Source organism: Salmo salar, chromosome ssa24 (assembly GCF_905237065.1).
Source record: "Salmo salar chromosome ssa24, Ssal_v3.1, whole genome shotgun sequence".
NCBI lineage: Eukaryota > Metazoa > Chordata > Actinopteri > Salmoniformes > Salmonidae > Salmo > Salmo salar.
Window position 1 is genome coordinate 34,691,492 of NC_059465.1, and position 27,890 is coordinate 34,719,381.

At 43.6% G+C, this 27,890-nt stretch overlaps 1 long non-coding RNA gene and 1 other non-coding gene across 2 annotated transcripts; both read left to right on the forward strand.

Moving 5' to 3' along the window:
• The first annotated feature begins 778 nt into the window (after positions 1-778).
• On the forward strand, positions 779-2,887 carry LOC123730366 (uncharacterized). The gene is made up of 2 exons (XR_006761728.1): positions 779-814; positions 1,136-2,887. It is a non-coding gene; the product is annotated as an uncharacterized lncRNA (long non-coding RNA).
• A 15,222-nt stretch (positions 2,888-18,109) lies between these two features.
• LOC123730460 (U7 small nuclear RNA) lies at positions 18,110-18,166 on the forward strand. The gene has a single exon (XR_006761904.1). It is a non-coding gene; the product is annotated as a U7 small nuclear RNA (small nuclear RNA).
• Positions 18,167-27,890: the final 9,724 nt, after the last annotated feature.

Genomic DNA, 27,890 nt, shown 5'->3' on the forward strand with positions numbered 1-27,890 from the left:
CTGTCTGTATTCTGCTCCTTAAAAAGGGAGCAGAATACAAATGTCTGTTGTTTGCTGCAACCAATGGAAAATAAAGTTGTCTTGTATTGTATTGAATCTTTGATATTGCTACTCTGAGCAAGGCAGTTAACCCACTGTTCCCAAGGCTCCGAAGACGTGGATGTGGATTAAGTCAGCCCCCTGCACCTCTCTGATTCAGAGGGGTTGGGTTGAATGCAGAAGACACATTTCAGTTGAAGGCATTCAGTTGTACAACTGACTAGGTATCCCCTTTCCCTTTCTAGGACCTTTAGCCTCAAGTAAACCAATATCAGGTCTCTCCTGCCAAATGATGGTAAACATAACTCTGTGTTACCTCACCTGTTGATCTAAACATGATATCTCCTCACCTTTCAGATAGGGTAAAAAGGGTTCAACCATTTCGCTTCAGGCTGCATCAAATACTAATTACAACTAAAGCAACGTAACAGACCAGTAACAGACCAGTGCCTGCTGCATTCAGCACACACCTACTGAAAAGCAACTATGCTGCTCAATATTTCTTTATTCTCAAGCTCACAGTCTGTCGTTCCTTCTCTCCATAAAACTCAAAATACTTTTGTTTGATGTTTCTGTCCAAGGAAACCCAGAAGGGTCAAAATTAAGAAAATATCTAAATTCAAAATCAAACTCAACTTCGGACCAGACAATATGTTATTATTATATTGCAATAGCCATATGGCATGTTTCTGTGTGTGTTCTCATCATCAAATAAGGAACTAATTGTGTTTTTTCCTGACAGGGAGTGAGCGGCTGTGCAACATGATCGTGCCATGTAAGTTCCACTGCTGCTACACAGGCCCTGTTCACCAATTCACTGAGACATCTCACTAGCACTAATTGATTCATGGATGGAATAATTTACCAAAAATATACATTTATTATATTGGTATAACTTGAACACAGATCCGTAATATCATCTTGATCCCTTCAACAGGGCATGGCCAAAGTCAGTCCTCATTTTGACTCAGGAAGCCAATCAGAAGGCAGCATGAATCACGCAGGGCCAATGATAAGGCTGTTTGCTTTAGAGGCCCCCACACTTCCTCCAGCTAGCTCTCATCATCAACGTCTCTTTGTTGTTTTTTTCTCTCAGATTTAAATGAACGTCGTGGCAAGTCCCCCTTCCTTTGGAATAAAGAGCATCACCGTGTCACACGGTCAGAATCTACAAGTCTTCTCCTAATGTAATCTTCAGAAATAATAAAAAGGAAGAAAATAATGTTTATCAAAACCCCAGCTTAGGTAGGTACACCTGTGATTGATGGATTGTGTACAAGGTAAGGATTGCTACTAGGAGCTTGTGTCTGTAGGTAAAGCGCAAGACAGACCAACACGCACGTCGGCCGTGCGCGGTAGATCACCTGCTGGGTGTTGATGAACAGTGGCAACATGTAGAATCATCTTGAAATGAACAGAAAACGTCCGATGTTCTGTAGTCAGAGCTGATAGGAAGGCCACCAGCTGCACATAGACAACAGTTGCGTTGGTCTGTCTTGGCCTTAAAAGACAGGTACTGTCTGCAGTTGAAGATATCTACTGTGCTATGAGTTATGCTTGCTCTTCTGCCCTCACTGCCCTGGCCTGGCATGGACCCAGAAGACATATCCTTAACAGAGTGGATTAACCTCACTCAGTTAACCTTGACCCCTTCTACCCAGCAGCTCACACAGCCCTGATGGTCAATGGAAGCAGAGTAGATTGATTATGAGGATGGTGTTGTTGCTTTTAAGAAGCTATACATGAAATAACATTCTCAAGACCTAATGTATTTGTGATGCCATTAGTGTTTTATTGTCAATGTTCTTATTGTCATATTTAGAAATGAATGTGCAGCTGTATTATACTGTGCTGGGCAAAAAGGATTTTGACATAGTTATGCCTCTCCTTCACTTGGATTTTCATTTGTATATGTGTATTTGATTCTGTGTTTGTGTGTGTGTGTGACCACACGGCAAGTTTACCTCAGATGACCCGCGCTGACCTGAGGCATCCCAGCGGAGGTCAAGCCTTGACAAATGAGTTCAGGCGCAGAACAGCAAACATTCCACAACATGTTCTTCCTCAACAACTCCCCCTCTTCTCCCTATCTCTCTATACTCCTCCTCTGAACATCTATCTCGTCAAAAGGTTGTAAGAATGAGCTTATCACACATAAACATAATGGCAGAAGGTTGTGGAAATGTTCCAGAACATGAACTTCAGAGGAAGACAAACCTTAATGTGCTACTTTTATGTAATGCTCTACAAAGTTCTGTCTTGTTTACAAATGAATAAGGAAAAATAAAGGGATGGTAGTCAAAAAAAGCAAAGTAAACCCATTGGATGTTAGTATCAAACCACTCTTTACCAGTGTTTGGGGCTTCAGAACTGGGCAGGGATGTAGAGGCTGAGAAAAGATATAGTGTTTAAACAGGATGTGTAGGCTGTAGCATTTCTGGCAACATATCCCCCCCCCCCCACCCCCCCACCCCAATCTCCCACTCTCTCCCCAGTTTCTCTCTGATTTCCCAGCATGCTGCTGTCACCTGTGTCAGGCTATTGGTATTCTTCTTTGAGAGGCTCATTAAGGTAAGTGGCACCCCCCATTACGACGACAAGGCGAGCAAAGGTTCCTCTTGTCCCGTGAGTCCCCCAGGGAGTTATCCTACCATCTCCTCCACCCCAGTCATGCCCACTACTCACTAAATTTTTTAAGAACACATGCAGTCGCCACAGGTGACAGGAACAGAGGAAGCTAATGCAATGCAGTGCTGGGATACCCTACAGAAATCATGATTGTGTGTAATAGCATTACTGTCAAAGAAAGCAACATAGTACGTCTGAATAAAAGGACCAATAAATATCAGTTCTATTTCTATGTTTTGTTTTTTTGGTATTTGCATTGATATTATTTTGTTGTCTGGTACTACACACTGCAATAGAATAAAGCTGCATGTATCTATGAAGGGAGGGATGATTCCTGGTGTGGGTCATGTGCTTAGATCTCAGGTCTCTAGTTGGCTGAACTGAGGTGTACCAATGGCACATGTACTGTAGCTGCCATACGTGCATGGAGCTCTAATCTTTGTATGGCAGTGTGGTTTGCATTTCCACTTGTGGAGGGGGGTTCCTTGTAATGCTGTGGGTGGTGACACCTGGCCTTTTCATGGGTGGGCCTGGGACCGAGCCATTGGAATCTGCAATGCAACAGAATGCGTCATCATTGGAACAATGCAACAGAATGCATCATCACTAGAACAATGCAACAGAATCCAATGGAATTGGAACAATGCGATGCCACATGGTGAGGTTGTGCTCAATGTGCCCTCCCTACCTCCCTCCGTCTCCCTCCCTGTCTCCCTCCCTACCTCCCTCCCTGTCTCCCTCCCTACCTGTCTCCCTCCCTACCTCCCTCCTTGTCTCCCTCCCTACCTGTCTCCCTCCCTACCTCCCTCCCTGTCTCCCTCCCTGTCTCCCTCCCTACCTCCCTCCCTGTCTCCCTCCCTACCTGTCTCCCTCCCTACTTCCCTCCTTGTCTCCCTCCCTACCTGTCTCCCTCCCTACCTCCCTCCCTGTCTCCCTCCCTACCTGTCTCCCTCCCTCCCTCCCTGTCTCCCTCCCTACCTCCCTCCCTGTCTCCCTACCTCCCTCCCTGTCTCCCTCCCTACCTCCCTCCCTGTCTCCCTACCTCCCTCCCTGTCTCCCTCCCTACCTGTTTCTCTCCCTACCTCCCTCCCTGTCTCCCTGTCTCCCTCCCTGTCTCCCTCCCTACCTCCCTCCCTGTCTCCCTCCCTACCTCCCTCCCTGTCTCCCTCCCTACCTCCCTCCCTGTCTCCCTCCCTCCCTCCCTGTCTCTCTCCCTCCCTCCCTCCCTCCCTCCCTCCCTCCCTCCCTCCCTCCCTCCCTCCCTCCCTCCCTCCCTCCCTCCCTCCCTCCCTCCCTCCCTCCCTCCCTCCCTCCCTCCCTCCCTCCCTGTCTCCCTCCCTACCTCCCTCCCTGTCTCCCTCCCTACCTCCCTCCCTGTCTCCCTCCCTACCTCCCTCCCTGTCTCCCTCCCTACCTCCCTCCCTGTCTCCCTCCCTCCCTCCCTCCCTGTCTCCCTCCCTACCTCCCTCCCTGTCTCCCTCCCTACCTCCCTCCCTGTCTCCCTCCCTACCTCCCTCCCTGTCTCCCTCCCTACCTCCCTCCCTGTCTCTCTCCCTCCCTCCTCTGCCTGCTCTATCCTAGCATTAATTAGCAATACACAGGCTATATGTCCACTGTAAATAAATGATCAAGATCACCTATCAGTCTTCCCATTAACCTGGAGGGGCATAACAAGCTGGAGGCAGGAGGAGAGACTGGTGTGTGAAAGAGAGCTAGACACTGTGTTTAATAATGGCTGTTCATGGTAATGCCCTCCTGATTGTATTTATCCCTGCTCTGCTCTCTGCTCCCTGTTCTCTGCTCCCTGTAGACAGACAACACCGCTGCCCTGGTCTTGGCATTGCGTGGTTTTCTGCCCCGTCCCCTGGGGCTCTCTCCCCCCACCCTGTTCCCTGATTCGCTGTGTAAAAGCGGTCGTGAATGATGGATGACTGTGTCACTGCAGCCTGCAAAGGATTAATTTGTTTCATTGATTTCTCTTTAGGCAGAATGCCAGCGTCTGCCGCTTCCCACCTTTCCCCCAAGACTTCTAGCTGTAATAGACGGTAATGGCCTAAGACAAATCAACCCTATATTTGTAAAAATAGCACCAAATAACCCCTGACTCTAATCACGAGCACATTGGGGAGTGCCGCTCTATGCGCTGGCCACAACACCCCGGTAGTATTAACCCCATGGAGAACATCCAGGCCCATTCTCACAGCCATAAGTCTCCCATACTTACAGCTCCATCTCAGGTCTGACAATGGATGGGTAATGACTGGCTGTCTGGAGAGGCTCTGGGAGTGGGCTATTCTTACTGTAATGGAGGCATTTACAGCTTTTCCCTAGTCCCTACACACCTGTAGAACCAGCTAACTGCTAACCACATGCTCTATGGCAGGCCTTGCTACATCACTTCAGCACAACATTCTTCTTAGTGGGTTATTTCAAGTTATTTCAGGTTATTTCACACTCTATATTAAAGTGTTTCCCTGAATTCTGGCATATGCACACACCTATTTAGTGATCTGGCTAAGAGACTTTGTCACTGATGTCCCAATCAAAGGAAGATCTTCACTGATGTCCCAATCAAAGGAAGATCTTCACTAATGTCCCAATCAAAGGAAGAGCATCACTGATGTCATAATCAAAGGAAGATCTTCACTGATGTCCCAATCAACAGAAGATTTTCACTGATGTCCCAATCAAAAGAAGATCTTCACTGATGTCCCAATCAACAGAAGATTTTCACTGATGTCCCAATCAAAAGAAGATCTTCACTGATGTCCCAATCAAAGGAAGATTTTCAAGGATGTCCCAATCAAAGGAAAACCTTCACTGATGTCCCAATCAAAGTAAGAGCTTCACTGATGTCCCAATCAAAGGAAGATCTTCACTGATGTCCCAATCAAAGGAAAATCTGCCTCCTAATGAGATCTGTAGGACATGGTTGTGGTTAGAGAACACAGAATATAAAGCATCGAATCTGAAATCTTTTGGGCACATAGCAATCTGACTTACAATGCGTAAGTACCTGTGCCCCTGCAGCATCAGTAATGCCCTCAGTGCTCTCTCAGTGCCATTTCTATTTTCTATTTTTTTATTTAACCTTTATTTAACTAGGCAAGTCAGTTAAGAACAAATTCTTATTTTACAATGACGGCCTACCCCGGCCAAACCCTCCCTTAATGACACTGGGCCAATTGTGCACCGCCCTATGGGACTCCCGATCACTGCCGGTTGTGATACAGCCTGGAATCTAAGTAGGTTCTGAAGTGACGCCTTTAGCACTGAGATGCAGTGCCTTAGACAGCTGCACCACTTGGGAGCCCAGGAAAGGAACCTCACCACAATCTGCCTATTGAAGCACAATTCTGCATCCTGCTACTAGGTGATCGTTATCCATCACTTTTTGATTATTGACCATTGACAAAACTGGTATTCCACTGCTGATTCTGTGGCTTCCCCTCAGGTCTACCTCTCCAATAACCCTTCATGGTGAAACCTAATCCAGTGCACTGAGGGGGCAGTACCTCCAGGGCAGACCATGGTGCAGTCAGCGTGGGCGAATAAGGCCCTACCTACTCTGTTAATGAATGCAAGTGCTTGGAAATCTCATCTGCTCCATGCAATCAATTTAACACTGTTTACCATGCCATCGGTGAGGTTATGTGGATGGGACAGACAGACTTGTGCTCTGTGCACCTCTCTGGGGTAAACCTAGCCAAAGCCCCCTTCACGTCTGACATGAACAAGCCCTTCAACTGGGATGCTCTGAGGATTAGGTAATCTCACCATGATACCATCTCTCTCTTCCTCTCTCATCTCTCAGTTCCTTCTAACCGCTCTCTCTCTCTCCATTGCTCACCACTCACCACTCTATCCTTTCTCTTTTTCATATCTCCCCCTCTTTCTCTGTCTCTCTCAATCCTCTCTCCCGCCGTCACTCACCTCTCTCTCAGGCTGTTCCACTCAGGGCAGAGCTATCCTCAGGGGTCCTTACATCCTTAAGTGCCTCCAGAAAAGGTTAGTTGGCAGGTAATTGTCCAGCTGTGGTCGGGCTTATCTTAATCGTAGGTGCTTCAACACAAGCTATACTTCCTGTGATGAAGAGGCTTACTTCAAGTGAAGGGAGGAGAATTGAGAGGTAGAGAGAGGGATAACATGTTTTGAGCATTGGTAGGTATGACAGTGCTCTTTAGGTTGACAATGTGATTTCAACAACCCCATGATATGACAACGGCGATTTAAACTATTTTGTAGATGTAACTGTAACACTGAGACTATTGGACAAGAAATTATGTAACTCAAAATGGTGGTATCTACCTGAAAACAGTCACACAGGATTCTGAGCCAATGGTGCATAAAAACTGATGCAAACATTTCTGGAATATTTTTGTATTATATCTTCTAAACACATTCTTTAAATATGTTTTCAAAGTCCACCAATATTATTATCATCACTACAAATGTTGATGGTCAGTCATTCAGCAATAAAAACATACAAACATGCATAGCGACACGTCAACATAAGGCTACATTTCTATGGATGGCGACTAGCATACCTTGCAGTTGAACTAGGCCCATATCTTGTGGGAGGGACCTCATTTTAGGGCAGAGGCATTCCATTGTCATTGCAAAAGTATTATTCAAAAGAATCTGGTGACCAAAAACATTTTGCTGTACTTGAGTATGCACGTAATTACAATCATGTGAGGTCTATTGTTTTCTAGGGCACATGCAGTACTGACATGTTTGATTTAAGCTAAGTGCTCAAAACATATTTCATTCTATTTCCTAATTATTACAAATAGCCTACCGACAGAAAGCAGTGTAGCTTACAATGTTAAAAAAATCCTGTTGTTTTTTACGGAAACATACTGGCAGTCACGCGACGAATACAACAGGTGTAGACCTTGCCGTGAAATGCTTACTTACAAGCCCTTAACCAACAATGCAGTTCAAGAAATAGAGCTAAGAAAATATTGACTAAATAAACTAAAGTAAAAAAATAAAAGTAAAAAATGAAATGACTTAACAATAACGAGGCTATATACAAGGGGTACAGGTACTGAGTCAATGTACGAGGGTACAGGTTAGTCGAGGTACTTTGAACATGTAGGTTGGGGTAAAGTGATAGATAATAGATAATAAACAGTGAGTAGCAGCAGTGTAAATAGTTCGGGTGGGTCAATGTAAACAGTCCGGGTGGCCATTTTATGAATAGATCAGCAGTCTTATAGCTGGGGTAGAAGATGTTAAGGAGCCTTTTGGACCTAGATTTGGCGCTCCGGTACTTCTGAGAACAGTCAATGACTTGGGTGACTGGAGTCTTTGACAATTTTGGGGCCTTCCTCTGACACCGCCTACTATATACTGTGCCTTCGGAAAGTATTCAGACCCCTTGACTTTTTCCAAATTTTGTTACGTTACAGCCTTATTCTAAAATGTAAAAAAATAAAATAAATCCTCATCAATCTACACACAATATCCCATAAGGATATAGCAAAAACATTTTTTTTTTTTTAGCTGATTGATTAAAAATAAAAAACGGAAATATCTTATTTACATAAGTATTCAGACCCTTTACTCAGTACTTTGTTGAAGAACCTTTGGCAGCGATTACAGCATCAAGTCTTTTTGGGTATGAAGCTACATGCTTGGTACACCTGTATCTGGGGAGTTTCTCCTATTCTTCTCTGCAGATCTTCTCAAGCTCTTTCAGGTTGGTTGGGGAGAGTTGCTGCACAGCTATTTTCAGATCTCTCCAGAGATTTGGCCACTCAAGGACATTCAGAGACTTGTCCCGAAGCCACTCCTGCGTTGTCTTGGCTGTGTGCTTAAGGTCATTGTCCTCTTGGAAGGTGAACCTTTGCCCCAGTCTGAGGTCCACTCTACCATAAAGGCCTGATTGGTGGAGTGCTGCAGACATGGTTGTCCTTCTGGAAGGTTCTCTCATCTCCACAGAGGAGCACTAGAGTTCTGTCAGAGTGATCATCGAGTTCTTGGTCACCTCCCTGACGAAGGCCCTTTTCCCCTGATTACTCAGTTTGGCCGGGCGGGCAGCTCTAGGAATAGTCTTGGTGGTTCCAAACATCTGATGATGGAGGCCATTGTGTTCCTGGGGACTTTCAATGCTACAGAAATGTTTTGGTACCCTTCCCCAGATCTGTGCTGCGACACAATCCTGTTTCGGAGCTCTACAGACAATTACTTCAACCTTATTGCTTGGTTTTTGCTCTGACATGCACTGTCAACTGTCGGACCTTATATAGACAGATGTGTGCCTTTCCAAATCATGTCCAATCAATTTAATTTAACACAGGTGAACTCCAATCAAGTTGTGGACACATCTCAAGAATGATCAATGGAAACAGGATGCACCTGAACTCAATTTCGAGTCTCATAGCAAAGGGGCTGAATACTTATGTAAACAAGCTATTTCTGTTTTTATTTTTTAATACATTTGCAAAATATTCAACAAATCTTTTTTTTCTTTGTTCTTATAGGCTATTGTGTGTATATTGTTGAGGATTTGTACATTTTTTAATCCATTTTAGAATAAGGCTGTAACGTAACAAAATGTGGAAAAAATCAAGGGGTCTGAAAATTTTTCTAAAGGCACTGTAGGTCCTGATGGCAGGAAGCTTGGCCCCAGTGATGTTTTGGGCCATACGAACTACCCTCTGTAGCGCCTTATGGTCAGATGCAGTTGTCATACCAGGCGGTGATGCAACTGGTCCGGACGCTCTCGATTGTGCAGCTGTAGAACTTTTTGAGGATCTGGGGACCCATGCCAAATATTTTATGGGGAAAAGCTGCCTTGGTGTGTTTGGACCATAATAGTTTGTTGGTGATGTGGACACTAAGGAACTTGAAGCTCATCAACCTGCTCCACTACAGAGTGATCTTTTCCTGCAGTCCACGATCATCTCCTTTGTCTTGCTCACGTTGAGGGAGCGGTTGTTATCCTGGCACCACACTGCCAGGTCTCTGACCTCCTCCCTATAAGCTGTTTCATCTTTGTTGGTGATCAGGACTACCACTGTTGTGTCGTCAGCAAACTTAATGATGGTGTTGGAGTCATGCTTAGCCACGCAGTCGTGGGTGAACAGGGAGTACAGGAGGGGAATAAGCACACACCCCTGAGGGGCCCTGGTGCTGAGGATCAGTGCCGCAGATGTGTTGTTGCCTATCCTTACCACCTGGGGGCGGCCCGTCAGGAAGTCCAGGATCCAGTTGCAGAGGGAAGTGTTTAACTTCTTATGGATCAAATCCCGTTAACGGGATCGATTTGACAACATCTGGTGAAATGGCAGAGTGCCAAATTCAAATTAAATTATTAGAAATATTTAACTTTCATACAATCACAAGTGCAATACACCGAATTAAAGCTTTACTTCTTGTTAATCCAGCCACCGTGTCAGATTTCAAAAAGGCTTTACGGCGAAAGCCAACCATGCTATTACCTGAGGACAGCACCCCATCAAACAAACACAGACAATCACATTTCATCCCGCCAGGCATGACACAAAACTCAGAAATAACGATATAATTCATGCCTTACCTTTGACGAGCTTCTTCTGTTGGCACTCCAATATGTCCCATAAACATCACAAATGGTATTTTTGTTCGATTAATTCCGTCGTTATATATCCAAAATGTCCATTTATTTGGTGCGTTTGATCCAGAAAAACACCGGTTCCAACTCGCGCAACATGACTACAAAATATCTAATAAGTTACCTGTAATCTTTGTCCAAACATTTCAAACAACTTTGCTAATACAACTTTAGGTATTTTTGTACGTAAATAATGAATAAAATTTAAGACGGGATAAACTGTGTTCAATACAGGACGAAAACCAAGTGGAGCGAGCTTTCAGGTCGTGCGCCCCTAACAAACAATACACTTCACTCGACCCTCGTTCTGAACTGCCCTACTTTTTCATTTCTCAAAGGAAAAACATCAACCAATTTCTAAAGATTGTTGATATCCAGTGGAAGCAATAGGAACTGCAAGCAAGTGCCTTAGAAATACCCCATAGAAACCCATTGAAGAGAGTGACCTCAATTTCTTTTTTCCTGGATGGTTTGTCCTCGGGGTTTTGCCTGCTAAATAAGTTATGTTATACTCACAGACATCATTCAAACAGTTTTAGAAACTTCAGAGTGTTTTCTATCCAAATCCACTAATAATATGCATATCCTAGCTTCTGGGCCTGAGTAGCAGGCAGTTTACTTTGGGCATGCTTTTCATCCGAACATGAAAATATCGCACCCTAGCCTAGAGAGGTTAATCCCAGGGTCCTTAGCTTAGTGATGAGCTTTGTGGGCACTATGGTGTTGAACGTTGAGCTGTAGTCAATGAACAGCATTCTCTCATAGGTGTTCCTTTTGTCCAGGTGGGAAAGGGCAGTGTGGAGTGCGTTTCAAATTGTGTCATCTGTGGATTTGTTAGGGCGGTATGCGAATTGGAGTGGGTCTAAGGTTCCAGGATGATGGTGAGGATGTGAGCCATGACCAGCCTTTCAAAGCACTTCATGGCTACCGACGTGAGTGCTCATTTAGGTAGGTTACCTTCGCATTTTTGGGCACAGGGACTATTTGAATTTTATTTAACTTTTTTAACTAAGCAAGTCAGTTAAGAACAAATTCTTATTTTCTTACGGCCGGTTGTGATACAGCCTGGGATCAAACTAGGGTCTGAAGTGACGCCTCTAGCACTGAGATGCAGTGGCTTAGACTGCTGCAGTGCCTTAGACCACTGTGCCACTCTATGGTGGTCTGCTTGAAACATGCGTATTACAGTCTCGGTCAGGAAGAGGTTGAAAATGTCAGTGAAGATACTTGCCAGTTGGTCCACGCATGCTCTGTGTACACACCCTGGTAATCCGTCTGGCCCCGCGGCCTTGTGAATGTTGATCTGTTTAAAGGTCTTGTTCACATCGGCTAAGGAGAGCGTGATCACACATTCGTCTGGAACAGCTGGTGCACTCCTGCATGCTTCAGTGTTGCTTGCCTCAAAGTGAGCATAAAAGGAATTTAGCTCATCTGTTAGGCTCACGTCACTGGGCAGCTCATGACTGGGTTTCCTATTGTAGTCCGTAATAGTTTGCAAGCCCTGCCGGTGTAGTAGGATTCAGTCTTAGTCCTGTATTGACCCTTTGTCTGTTTGATGGTTCATCTGAGGGCATAGTGGGATTTCTTATAAGCATCCTAGTTAGTGTCCCGATCCTTGAAAGCTGCAGCTCTAGCCTTTAGCTAGGTGCGGGTGTTGCCTGTAATCCATAGCTTCTGGTTGGGATATGTACATATGGTCACTGTGGGGACGACGTCGTCAATGCACTTATTGATGAAGCCGGTGACTGAGGTGGAACATTCATTTCCAGTTCAGTTTCTGTCGCTCGCAGCATTGAAGTGCCGCTAACAGCATTTTAGCCCAATACTGTTATGTGCTAGCTGTCTGTGTTTCATAAATGTACAACTAGCATTCATCCAATGGCATTGAGGAGTATATCACCTCAGTCACCAGCTTCATCCACAAGCGCAACATTCAAATGTCAACATTCACATACTGTACTTTTTTTTTTACAGTAACTTACAGATAACTGCTTGCCAGTAAGTTACTGTAAAAACAGCAGGATTTATTTTACAGGGTACATTTTGCTAATCTAAATCCCAGCTATCTATCTGATAATATGTTCAGGTCAATAGGAGCTTGCGGGGGTGGGGTATGTTTGGTTGGCCTGAGACAAAGGTCACTCTGACCAATTAAATATTTCCAACAGTCCATCAATAACAGTGACATGCAGACTAATACAGTATGGAATAGTAGGGGGGATGGACAAACCCCATGGTTGCATCAGGTGCAATTGAAGAGCAAAAGGCCAAAAGGTTACTGGACAGACGTTGGCCCTTACCCTGCCGCCCTCTCATATGTGCACTTGATAGCGATAGCTGCAATTACTAAGGTACAGTATACTTCAGACAGGTCAAATGGGAGAGGACAAATAGAAAAACCTTTAAAGCGGTGGCTGAAGTCAAAGGTTAGGATGCCCATACGACTACATGAGGTGCTGCTGGGCTCTAATAATGGAATCAAAGAGCTGCGTCTAGAGGGACAAGAACTAACAAGAAACAATAGATGGACCTCTCCTTGGAAGCTCACTTTAGCCTGTACCTTTATCATTAGGCACACTTTTAATAGTGACCACGTCTCATCATGACAATCTTAATCATGGCATTAGGCCTATGTGTGTGTTTGTGTCTGTGTGTGTGTGTGTGTATGTTGTGTGAAGAACCATCAGCCCGTATGGCTATTAAATATGAATGGCCAAGGTCAGGGGGGTTGCTGCACTCATTTAGCACGGGTGACCAATGCCAAATGTAAAGGTCAAAGTGGAATTGCCTGTGTTGGAGCCATACGAAGGGACTTGGGCACATTTATGCATCTCATTGGCAGTGATTTATGGCTGGAGATAAACTTAGAGATGGGAAGAAAACACTCTCTTTTTCCCATGCTTGTGTAAATACACAACTTACTCATATCAATCACTGTGTCACATGGAATCGCCACTGACTGTATGCTTCCTGCCCAGATTAGTAACAGCCTTTGTCTCATTCCCCCAGCTCCTTTCTACATTGGGGAAGACACAACTTGTATTGTAGCCATTTTGTGGGTTGACATTAGCATTTTCAAAAGCAGGAATTGTGATAGAAATGTTTTTCTTTTTCTGGCAGTATTGTCTGGTAGATATGACCGACTGGTGTGATTATTCTCTAATGATTTCACATATTAAACAGACTCATATTAAACATACATATTAAAAATATTAAACAGACTTATTAAACATATTAAACAGACATATTAAACATATTAAACAGACATATTAAACATATTAAACATACATATTAAAAATATTAAACATACATATTAAAAATATTAAACAGACTTATTAAACATGTTAAACAGACATATTAAACATATGCAACAGATATATTAAACATATTAAACAGACATTAAACATATTCAACAGACATATTAAACATATTAAACAGACATTAAACATATTAAACAGACATATTAAACATATTAAACAGACATAGTAAACATATTCAACAGACATTAAACATATTAAACAGACATATTAAACAGACATATTAAATATATTAAACAGACTCATATTAAACAGAGACATTAAACATATTAAACAGACATAGTAAACATATTCAACAGATATATTAAACATATTAAACAGACATTAAACATATTAAACAGACATATTAAACATAATAAACAGACTCATATTAAAAAGAGATATTAAACATATTCAACAGATATATTAAACATATTAAACAGACATATTAAACAGACATATTAAACATATTAAACAGCCATATTAAACATATTAAACAGACTCATATTAAACAGAGATATTAAACATATTAAACAGACATAGTAAACATATTCAACAGATATATTAAACATATTAAACAGACATATTAAACATATTAAACAGACATATTAAACATAATAAACAGACTCATATTAAACAGACATAGTAAACATATTCAACAGATTTATTAAACATATTAAACAGACATATTAAACATATTAAACAGACATATTAAACATATTAAACAGACATATTAAATATATTAAACAGACTCATATTAAACAGACATAGTAAACATATTAAACAGACATATTAAACATATTAAACAGACATATTAAATATATTAAACAGACATATTAAACATATTAAACAGACATATTAAACATATTAAACAGACATATTAAACATATTAAACAGACATGTTTAATATTTCTGTTAAATATTTTTAATATGTAAATGACATATTAAACATATTAAACAGAAATATTAAACATATTAAACAGACATATTAAATATATTAAACAGACATATTAAACATATTAAACAGACATATTAAACATATTAAACAGAGATATTAAACATATTAAACAGACATATTAAACATATTAAACAGACATATTAACCAGACATATTAAATATATTAAATAGACATATTAAACATATTAAACAGAGATATTAAACATATTAAACAGACATATTAAACATATTAAACAGAAATATTAAACATGTTAAACAGACTTATTAAATATATTAAACAGACATATTAAATATATTAAACAGACATATTAAACATAATTAACATAATTAACAGACATATTAAACATATTAAACAGACTCATATAGCAAATATACCAGAATAGCTTATGTGCAGCAATGTCAAAAGTGGCCTATGTAAATACGACTGTATCAAGAATAGATACACACTTTCTATTCCCTGCTTTACATCCTCTCACATACTATCTAGTCTGTTTGAAATGAGCTGTAATTGTAAATGTACAGTTGAAGTCGGAAGTTTATGGAAGTTTACGTACACTTGCTTGCAAGCCGAAGAACACCATCCCAACCGTGAAGCGTGGTGGTGGCAGCATCATGTTGTGGGGGTGCTTTGCTCCAGGAGGGACTGGTACACTTCACAAAATAGATGGCATCATGAGGAACGAAAATGATGTGGATATATTGAAGCAACATAGCAAGACCAGTCAGGAAGTTAAAGCTTGGTCGCAAATGGGTCATCCAAATGGACAATGACCCCAAGCATACTCCCAAAGTTGTGGCAAAATGGTGGCTAAAGTGTATGTAAACTTCCGACTTCAACTATGTAGTGGTACTGTGTTCACGTCCTAGATTCTGACTTCAGAGGACCCAGGCCCTGCTCTCTGCCAAAGAAATTAAGACATGGTTTGCTTGGAAAATGAATCTAAGGAAATGGACCCAGATCAACTGTGCCTTTCAGTCACAAGCAGATTAGTCTATGGTGTAATCTTAAGTTGTACATCAATTCACTACTGATTAAAATACATTTCTCTGTTTCAACCTCCCACCAAAGGACTTTTATGCGCAGTGCCAAAACGTGGTTTCGCCTTTCGGGAGCGGCTGCAATCGGGGCAGCTGAGGCTGAGTTGGTCTATTACTCTACACCCAGGCTTCAAGCGTTTTGTCCCTTAAATGGGAAAACCAGCCTGCAACATGGCCTTTTGGAACAGCCCCCAAGTGGTTCAGAGCTCAGCCAGAAAAAGAAGAAAAAGAAAACGTGTTTGAACTGTGCTCCGAAGCGGAAACATTTTCTCCTGCACCACATTCTAACCTGAAGGTCTATTTTCCTTCCCTCCAATTGTAATACATTTGGTTTTCCTTCTAATGCCGTGTTTTATTTTTCCATGAGAAGATGGAAGGATGATAATGTGCTACACCATAGACACCAGTGTGTATTACATAAACCCTCCTTTCCCCTTTGTTACTGTCATAGCGCAGCCATTGTCATAGATCACCTAAGTAATCAGATACCATATAAAACATTGGAAAAACTAAACACCAAAATAAAACATGATATACTTCATGTTGCTCTTGAATACGACAACGGTGGATTAAAGTGTCTTGGAGGAATGGATTGTGAGGGATTGGGCATTTGAATACCAGAAAGGACACATTAGGCTACTCCCTTCCTCCCTCCCCGTCAGAACACATCAGCTCCAGAGGCAGTTTATATACAGTGGTTCTCTCTGTGTTCTGTCACATTCATCTCTATTCCCGTTTACCATGGGGCATTAGAGCCACATCAGCCTCCATTACCGCCACACAGATTCAACCACCACTGACAATACAAATCGTGATAAGATGAAACCGACGCCCCATAAACACCATCATATATATGACATCATACCAGCGGCTGGATAGGAGATCCCACTTGTCATCTCTATGTGCTTACTCCCACAGTATAGCATAGAGATATGGATATCATTATTTCTTTATTTGTCTTTAACTCTGTTACTACAGATATAGGATCTTAATTTGAGCCAATTTGTTACAACACGAAAATAATCCTGAATCAACAGGAAATGTGAATTATTATGTGGATTATAATTAATGGACATATTTGTAGGGGCTGATACATTTTTCGTTCGGGCAAATCAAACCTGAAAATTTAAAGTGGAAATTACAACCTTAGAAGCATTACCTGCAAGTTTGCATTTCCTGCTGTGCAGGAATATTATCAGCTACTAAAGAGTGACATCTGTGGCACCATCTGAATAGGTGTTTGTATGCGAGACAGTATTTATCTTTGTTTGGTTCACATCCATCACTCAGTAGTGGGAGGCCCTGCATGGCTGGCCTGCTTGTGCGGAGAGATTTACGCCGTAATGCGTCAAATCAACAGACCTTTACAGTGAAATATGTTTTTTTTTTTATCAATAGGGGTGATCAATAGTGCAAGCTGGCCATTGTATAATTATTAAGGTCAGGGCGTATCAATAAAGCTGTCCCACCCCACCTCATGATGCCATGGATGTTCTGGAACAACAGACTCACATGAAAAAAATACTACAGTGTACTATAGAATACTACAGTACTTACTATAGAATGATGTAGTAGACTGTAGTATACGGTCGAATACTAAACTACATAATGTAGTATTCTTCGATCATTTATTATCTTGTGAGGGCTCCCGAGTGCCGCAGCGGTCTAAGGCACTGCATCTTAGTGCTAGCGGCGTCACTTCAGACCCTGGTGTGATCCCGGGCTGTATTACAACCGGCTGTGATCAGGAGTCCCATAGGGCGACGCACAATTGACTCAGCGTTGTCCGGGTTAGGGGAGGGGTTGGCCGGGGTAGGACCGTCATTGTAAAATAAGAATTTGTTCTTAACTGACTTGCTTAATTAAATAAAGGTTAAAAAATGAATAAAAATCAATGTGTAGTATTTACTATAGAATGTTGTAATATACTGTAGAATACTACAGTACTATCCACAAAAAAATCAACTGTAGTAAATACTACAGTAATGTCTGCAATAACAGTACATTTTTTTAAAGGATAGTAAATACTACAGTATTTTATTTGCATATGCCCTGCCCATTCCCCTCCCATATATCCCAATCTCTATCTATCTATCTATCTATCTATCTATCTATCTATCTATCTATCTATCTATCTATCTATCTATCTATCTATCTATCTATCTATCTATCTATCTATCTATCTATCTATCTATCTATCTATCTATCTATCTATCTATCTATCTATCTATCTATCTATCTATCTATCTATCTATCTATCTATCTATCTATCTATCTATCTATCTATCTATCTATCTATCTATCTATCTATCTATCTATCTACCTATCTATCGTGGCAGTGTAGCCTAGTGGATAGAGCATTGGACTAGTAACGGAAAGGTTGCAAGTTCAAATCACTGAGCCAACAAGGTAGAAATCTGTAGTTCTGCCCCTGAACAAGGCAATTAACCCACTGTTCCTAGGGCATCATTGAAAATAAGAATTTCTTCTTAAGTGTCTTGCCTAGTTAAATAAAGATTTAAAAAATAATATTTTTGTCAACAGGTTATGGAACATGTTCTCTTTTAGTATTTCTCAAGTAGGTTTTCTCAAGGAGAAAGCCTCCACTTCTATATAAAATATATATATAAAAAAACACTATAGTAAAATCCACTGTAATTTCTGCAAAATTGCCACATTAAATAATAAAAAGTATACCACAGTCTACAAAAACACTACAGTAAATACTACAGCCTGCAAAACCAATACAGTAAATACTGCAGTATACTACAATACTACATTTTAATTGCTAAAGCTGAAATACTACAGTTTTCTTTTACTACAGTAAAGTCTGAAAAAACACTACAGTGAATACTATAGTATTTATACCATAGTATATATATTATTTTCATATGGGGAGGGTTGTTGCTTCGCCGTACTGGGTTGGAAGCCCTGAGCAAAAGGTCAAATCATTACAGTGCCATTACATCCTATGGCTTTTTGGCCATAGCAGAACTGTATGAATGAGCTGTGAGCTGTTGAAGTTTTGTGTCAACCTCTTAGAAACACCACCTCCATCTTCATAAGCCAGGCCAGATCTATTCCCTCTATTGCCGCAAAGAAGACTGGGATGCACACATTGTCTAACACTCATGGGATAAATGGTATTCTGCACGTAACAACCATGTTACAGTTCAAATAGAAAACATATAGAAGGCAGGAAAAACACATCAACGGTAAAAATCAATACTTGTCTTGATCCTTCTGTAGAAGACTTTGGGATGTCATTGTTATGTGGAAATATGAGAGGGATCCCGTGTGGCCTTACCAGCAGCTCTTAGAAGAAGTAGTTACACGATGGAGTTGGAAATGTACACCACCACCATCCCCACCACCACCATCACCATCACCACCACCACCACCACCACCACCACCACTACCACCACTATCTTCACCACCGTCACCACCACAACCATCACCACCACCACCATCACCACTACCTTCACCACCGTCACCACCACAACCATCACCACCACCACTATCACCACTACCACCACTACCTTCACCACCGTCACCACCACAACCATCACCACCACCACTATCACCACTACCACCACTACCTTCACCACCGTCACCACCATCACCAGCACCACTATCACCACTACCACCACTATCTTCACCATCGTCACCACCACAACCATCACCACCACCACGATCACCACTACCACCACAACCATCACCACCGTCACCACCACAACCATCACCACCACCACTACCATCACTACCTTCACCACCGTCACCACCATCACCACCACCACTATCACCACTACCACCACTATCTTCACCATTGTCACCACCACAACCATCACCACCACCACTATCACCACTACCACCACTATCTTTACCACCACTATCTTCAGCACCGTCACCACCACAACCATCACCACCACCACCACTACCACCACTACCTTCACCACCATCACCACCACAACCATCACCACCACCACCACTATCACCACTACCATCACTACCTTCACCACCGTCACCACCATCACCACCACCACCACCACCTTCAACATCACCACCATCAGCATCATCATATAGAAGGCAGGGAAAACAGATCAACAGTAAAAATCAATAGCTGTCTTGATCCCTCTGTAGAAGACTTTGGGATGTCACTGTTATATGGAAATATGAGAGGGATCCAGTGGGGCCTTACCGGTAGCTCTTAGAAGTAGTAGTTACACGACGGCGTTGGAAATGTCATGTTCTTCACTGAAGTGTGAATCATTTGTCTCAAAGAGTGACAATTCAAGCAAGAGAGTTTTCTCTATAGAGATTTGAGTTAAACAGTACAGTAGAGGAGGGGTCCTTATCCCCTGGGTGTGAGGCTGCCTGCTGGTCTCCTGGTCCTGTTCCACATCCTGGTCTGTGGTAATGGGTGAGGCTGAGACAGGGAGCATTGCCAGGCTGGGCTTAAGGAACAGTGTGCTTCTGGATGGCTTTCCTTCTGGGGTTCAGTACACCACCACCATAAACACCATCACCACTACCACCACTACCTTCACCCCCATCACCACTAACACCACCACCATCACCACCACCATCTTCAACATCAACACCACTACCACCACTACCTTCACCACTGTCACCACCACCATCACCACCATCATCACCACCACCACTACTTTCACCATCACCACCACCTTCAACAGCAACCCCATTACCACCTTCACCATCACCACCACCTTCAACATCAACACCATCATCACCACCACCTTCACCATTACCACCACCATCACTACTACCATCATCACCACCATCATTGCCAGCGTCACCACCACCGTCACCACCACCATCACCACTACCATCACCACCACCTTCACCATCACCACCACCATCACCATCATTACCATCACCACCAACAAAAATATGGAGTTAATGTCTAAACTTAACCTTAAACACTTGAAATTTGACATTTGAGAAACATGGATGAACATCTAATTCTGACAGGAGACTGTGAAATCTGGTAGCTCTCCTCCATCCCCACAAAGCCCCACCGACCTGCCATCCTCCTTTTCATTCCACTCTGCGCGTGGCCTTTTCCTGTCCCGTCCATCTCAGACGGGGCCCATGTCATGTCAACCGCTGGATCACGTAACGGTCCGTTTCCCTCTCTCTTCCCCTGTATCTTTCCCTCTCTTTCTCTCCCTCTCTTTCTCTCCCTCTTTATCTCTCCCTCTCTTTCTCTTCCTCTCTTTCTCCTTCTCTGTATTTTTCTGTCTCAGGACACCTGGTTTCCCCTGGTCATCAAACGACGCAGCTATGAGCCCAGCCGAGCAGCCGGGGAACGGATGTGGAGTCCACCCTCAGCGTGGTTAACAGGGACCTGGGTCTGTTTACAGGCATGTGTCTGGAGGAAACAGTGCTCACACTAATAATCTAATTACAGTACACACACACCCATACACCCACACACACACACACACACACACACACACACACACACACACACACACACACACACACACACACACACACACACACACACACACACACACACACACACACGGTAGCTCTTAGAAATAGTAGCTACATGATGGAGTTGGAAATGTCATGTTCTTCACTGAAGTGTGGATCATTTGTCTCAAAGAGTGACAATTCAAGCAAGAGAGTTTTCTCTATAGAGGTATGAGTTAAACAGTACAGTAGAGGAATAATGTAGAAGCACACACACACACACACACACACACACACACACACACACACACACACACACACACACACACACACACACACACACACACACACACACACACACACACACACACACACACACACACACACACTAGCCGAGACAATGAGGCAGTTTATATGGGGATTTTGTTTCACAGCCGTGGCCTCCTGGGACTGAGGGGGTCTGTCAAAAACACTTAAGAGACAGAGCAGGAAAAGTAAGCACTTTTATTACAGCTCATCACTCATGTAATTTCTGGCAGCATTTGTGATTACAGATCAAGTGATTGACTGACTGGACATTCAGCTAGTGAGTTATGAACAGGGCCTATCATCCTAGTCCGGCAGATTCTATACGTCGGCTGTTACTCATGCCTCTCTCAGGGTGCTATACCAGAGAGGACGCCCCAGCCGGAAGAGTTAAATAATAACTTCACCTTTTTTGTAAATCTGTCAAAAATGAAACCTGCGCAGACGCCGTTCCATTCCCCCGGGGGGAGGAAGAGTGGGTGGGGTGGATCAATAGGACTGTTGATGGGGTTATTGATAGACTGCAGATGAGGTGGGGAGAGGGGACAGGGTGGGACTGCTTTGGGGTGGGGCAAGGAGCACAGTGCTGGTTGTTTAATCGACAAGCCTCTACTTGAATCGATTGGCAGGCTACGCATGGAGCATTAGACACACATTCACACAGACAGAGACAGGTCGGCATGCACACACACCCATAAACACAGTCTATACTGTCTATACAGTAGACACTACTTTGAAGGGGACCTCTCATCATGAAAAAGGAGGAAGGAAATTTAACAAAACGTTATCACATTTCCTGAGGATTCCAAAAAAAAACTGTTTTGTGTAATGATCCGGTTCCTCAGTAAGCAAGGACATGTTGTATTGTGTTATCTCTGCAGCACATCCGTTTCTCACAGTCAGATGAGCATAGTAGCAGACACATGGGAATGATTGAGATGAAAGAATACAGAGGACACTTCACAGTGAAATATCTCAGACAAGGATCAGATCTTTACGTCTTCAACACCACAAGCATTCAAACCTTTAGGAAATCCGTTGGCTGGTTTTACGAGAACTTAAACAAAAACTCATCCAGCACTGTGGTCCTGGGAACACGTTGGACCCTTGAGGTGGCTGTTCACCTTGGATTCACCCCAGAGGATTCCACACATGGCTGCCGCCTCCATTCCACAGAGTTGAGTTCTGCTGAAAGGCCCCATGTCTGTTTGACAGGATGGCTTCGGTGGTCATCGCATCTTCTTTCCTGGAGCTATCAGTGTAGTAGACAGACCTTCTGTGGATGTGGTTCTCTCTGGAGAGACCAGAGGAAGATGAGGAGAGGGGCAGGGAGTTCTGGGCTGGAGGTAGGCATGCATGGGAGAGATGGCCCTATCCCCTGGGTGTGAGGAAGCCTGCTGGTCTCCTGGTCCTGGTCCACATCCTGGTCTGTGGCAGTGGGTGTGGCTTGGACAGGGAGCATTACCAGGCTGGGCTTAAGGACCAGTGTTCTTCTGGATGGTTCATGGTTCTCCTTCTAGGGTTCAGTACACCACCACCATCACCACCACCATCACCACTACCACCACTATCTTCGCCACCGTCACACCAACACCACCATCCTCACCACCACCACCACTGCCTTCACCATCACCACCATCACCACCACCTTCACCTTCAACATAACAACCATTACCACCATCACCACCACCATCAACACCACCTCCACCTTCACCATCACCACCACCTTAAACATCAATACCATTACCAACTTCACCATCACCACCACCATCACTACTACCATCATCATCACCACCACCGTCACCAACACCATCACCACCACCTTCACCACAACCTTCAACATAACAACCATTACCACCTTCACCATCACCACTACCTTCAACATAACAACCATTACCACCTTCACCATCACCACCATCACTACCTTCAACATAACAACCATTACCACCTTCACCATCACTACCTTCAACATAACAACCATTACCACCATCACCATCACCACCACCATCAACACCATCTCCACCTTCACCATCACCATCACCACCACCGTCACCAAACCATCACCTTCACCATCACCACCACCATCATTGCCACTGCCACAACCACCGTCATCACCACCATCACCACTACCATCACCACCATCACCACTACCATCACCACCACCTTCACCACCACCATCATCATCACTACCATCACCATCACCATCATCGCCACTGTCACCACCACCGTCATCACCACCATCACCACTACCATCACCACCATCACCATCACCACCACCACCATCACCATCCCCACCACCACCATCATCACTACCATCACATCACCACCATCATCATCATCATCACTACTATCACCACCACCATCATCATCACTACCATCACCACCACCACCATCACCACCACCATCATCATCACTACCATCACCACCACCATCACCACCACCATCATCATCACTACCATCACCACTACCATCACCATCACCATCATCATCACTACCAATACCACCACCATCATCATCACTACCATCATCATCACTACCATCACCATCACCACCACCATCATCATCACTACCATCACCACCACCACCACCATCATCATCACTACCATCACCATCACTACCAATACCACCACCATCATCATCACTACCAATACCACCACCATCATCATCACTACCATCATCATCACTACCATCACCATCACCACCACCATCATCATCACTACCATCACCATCACCACCACCATCATCATCACTACCATCACCACCACCATCATCATCACTACCAATACCACCACCATCATCATCACTACCATCACCACCAGCAAAAATTTAATTTGAAATTTGACGTTTGAGAAACATGGATGAACATCTAATTCTGACAGGAGACTGTGAGATCTGTGGCCATTTCCTGTCCCGTCCATCTCAGACGGGGCCCACGTCATGGCAACCGCTGGATCACGTAACGGTCCGTCTCCCTCTCTCTTCCCCTGTATCTCTCCCTCTCTTTCTCTCCCTCTCTTTCTCTCCCTCTCTTTCTCTCCCTCTCTTTCTCTCCCTCTCTTTCTCTCCCTCTCTTTCTCTCCCTCTCTTTCTCCCTCTCTTTCTCTCCCTCTCTTTCTCTCCCTCTCTTTCTCTCCCTCTCTTTCTCTCCCTCTCTTTCTCTCCCTCTCTTTCTCTCCCTCTCTTTCTCTCCCTCTCTTTCTCCCTCTCTTTCTCTCCCTCTCTTTCTCTCCCTCTCTTTCTCTTCCTCTCTTTCTCCCTCTCTTTCTCCCTCTGTCTTTTTCTGTCTCAGGGCACCTGGTTTCCCCTGGTCATCAAGCGAGACGGCCACGAGCCCAGCCAATCAGCCGGGGAACGGGTGTGGAGTCCAACCTCAGCGTGGTTAACAGGGACCTGGCGGACGCACGCACGCACGCACGCACGCACGCACGCACACACGCACACACGCACACACACACACACACACACACACACACACACACACACACACACACACACACACTGTCTGGTTAAAGTGAGGGAAAGAAGGTGGGGGTAGTTTGCCTTGCCATAAGGTCACCTTCGTGAGCACTGTGGTATAATTCTAATTGCCTTTATTAAGGGGCTTAAATGTAATACCCACTCATTGCACAGCCACAGTGTCAATGGAGTTGTGACTCAACAAATGTCACCTTGCATTTATTGACATTTTTTTGTAAACAATCTTATCCATCGCGACTGCATACATTTCAATACTTTTTTCATACTGGTCCCCCGTGAGAATCAAACCCACAACCCTGGTGCTTAGCCATGCTCTACCAACTGAGCTACACAGGACCTAATGAGCCAGGAGCCAGTCAAGCCATGGGGAAAGGAGAGCTATAGACTGGCTGTCGTTGTTGGAATGCTGGGTGTTCTGTGTAAGTTTATCACAGAGGTGTTCCCAGTCTAAAGCCTCAGACAGATCAATAGAGCTCACCTGAACCCATTATCAGATGCTATGCAGTGAAGTAGAAGTAGGGGTAGGAGAAAACTGCCCTGCAACATCTGACCCCATTTAAAAACGTGCTGCCAATTAAGTAGGATTTGGAGTGTAAGTAATTAAGCAGATATCTTTCTCGATCGCTCTCATGCAAAACACACACACACACACACACACACACACACACACACACACACACACACACACACACACACACACACACACTCAGTGGAAACAGACTTCTTAATGCAACAAGCTCTCATGGTCTCACTTCAGAACTAGACGTTCATCCATGTTTCTCAAACGTCAAATATTAAAGTTGTTCCAAATGTAACATTTCAAAGTGTTTAAGGTTAAGTTTCAGTCTTAACTCCAACTTTTTAAGGTTAGGCTTAAGTTTAGGCATTATCTCCAAAATGGTTAAGGTTTGGGATAGGTATTAACTCTGAATGGTTAAGGTAAGGGTTAAGGTTTAGGATAGCCTTAAAACAAAAATCGCGAAAAGCAACTTTCTATTGCTGTATTCGAACATGCAACCTTCGGCACTAGAGGCAGATGCTGTGTGTGTGTGTGTGTGTGTGTGTGTGTGTGTGTGTGTGTGTGTGTGTGTGTGTGTGTGTGTGTGTGTGTGTGTGTGTGTGTGTGTGTGTGTGTGTGTGTGTGTGTGTGTGTGTGTGTGTGTGTGTGTGTGTGTGTGTGTGTGTGTGTGTGTGTGTGTGTGTGTGTGTGTGTGTGTGTGTGTGTGTGTGTGTGTGTGTGTGTGTGTGTGTGTGTGTGTGTGTGTGTGTGCAACAGAAGAAGATGATCACGCCCATCCAACATCCCCATCACCCTAGCAAAACTGAAACCTACTTGAAGGTAACAGCACTCACTGTTGAACCTGGTGGCCGGTTTCCACGTCATCTCCCAACGTCCTCAGACATGGATGGACGTCTAATCCTGACATGTATCACGGGTGACCTGGCTGCTTAATGAAAGTAGAGCAGAAATACATTCTGGTCCTGTGGGTTTCACTTCGTGCTACTCTAGTTTCTCTAGTATTCATTCATTTTCTTTGTCTATCTTATTTGTCTCAATTAGTTACAGTAAATCAAGTTTTTTAATGAATTGTTACAGTAAACTCAGCATGTGACTGGAAAATAGTCTGAAAATGTATTGGTGTGTGATTCATTTTGCGTGTGTTTGCATGAGAGTGCGCCAATAAACATTTGTGTCAACGTGTGTGTGTATGTGTGTATATGTATGTCTGTGTGTGATAGAGAAAGCGAAATAGAAAGAGAGAGAGAGAGAGAGAGAGAGAGTAAAGCCAGTGACATGTCAGAGAGGGGAGCCTCCGGAGTGGTGAGAGGATTAGACAAAACCCTGGAAATGACAGTAAACACCTGGATGACATGGCGATGGGGAGGAGGGTGTGTGTGTGTGTGTGTGTCTGTGTATGTCTCTCTCTCTGTGTGTGTGTGTGTGTGTCTGTGTATGTCTCTCTCTCTCTCTGTGTGTGTGTGTGTGTGTGTGTGTGTGTGTGTGTGTGTATGTGTGTGTGTGTGTGAAGGAGATTGATATATTTTCCATTCTTTAGATTTTTGGGGGGTGATGTGCTGAATAAAGTGAGGACCCAGAAATGACTATATAAAATATGAGTGGAATGAGGGGATAAAAAGTGATGAAGGGATTGAAGGGTTGAATGGGTGAATGGGTGAAGGAATGTGTCGATGAGTGAGAAGTGAGAGAAGGAAGGATGAGTGAGTGAGTGTGTGTCTGTCTGTCTGTGTGTCTGTGAGTGAGTGACTGAGTGAGTGAATGTATGAATACGTGAGTGAGTGTAAGATTGTCTGAGTAAAGACTGTGTGTGTGTGTATGTATGTGTGTGTGTGTGTGTGTGTGTGTGTGTGTGTGTGTGTGTGTGTGTGTGTGTGTGTGTGTGTGTGTGTGTGTGTGTCTGTGTGTGTGTCTGTGTGTGTGTGTGTCTGTGTGTCTGTGTGTGTGTGTGTGTGTGTGTGTGTGTGTGTGTGTGTGTGTGTGTGTGTGTGTGTGTGTGTGTGTGTGTGTGAGTGAGTGAGTGAGTGAGTGAGTGAGAGTAATATTGGCTGAGTAAAGAGGGAGTGTGTGTATCTTACTTTACCTACTTACTTTGAAGCCAACTCCAGTCTCTGTGAGGGCACATTCCCTATATCCCTCTCTGCTCTCTAAAATACCAGCAAAAACACACAGTCGCCTCTGCTGTGCACTGTCAAGAATCCCCTTCAAAACAAGACTCTCTCTCTCTCTCTCTCTCTCTCTCTCTCTCTCTCTCTCTCTCTCTCTCTCTCTCTCTCTCTCTCTCTCTCTCTCTCTCTCTCTCTCTCTCTCTCTCTCTCTCTCTCTCTCTCTCTCTGTGTCTCTCTCTCTCGTTCACTCTCTCGCTCGCTCGCACTCACTCTTTCTCCTTCACTTTCAGCTTAGAATAATGTGCAGCGTTCTACTTCTCTTTCCCTCAGACTCTCTCTTTACTCTGTCTATTCATATGTTGCAGAGAACTTAAGACAGCGACTGAACACATCAATTGGCTTCCAATAAAGATAGCCTATTTCATATTACGTCATTAGCACATGGTTTATTGACAAACTCTCTTTTGTGGTGGAAGAACAGA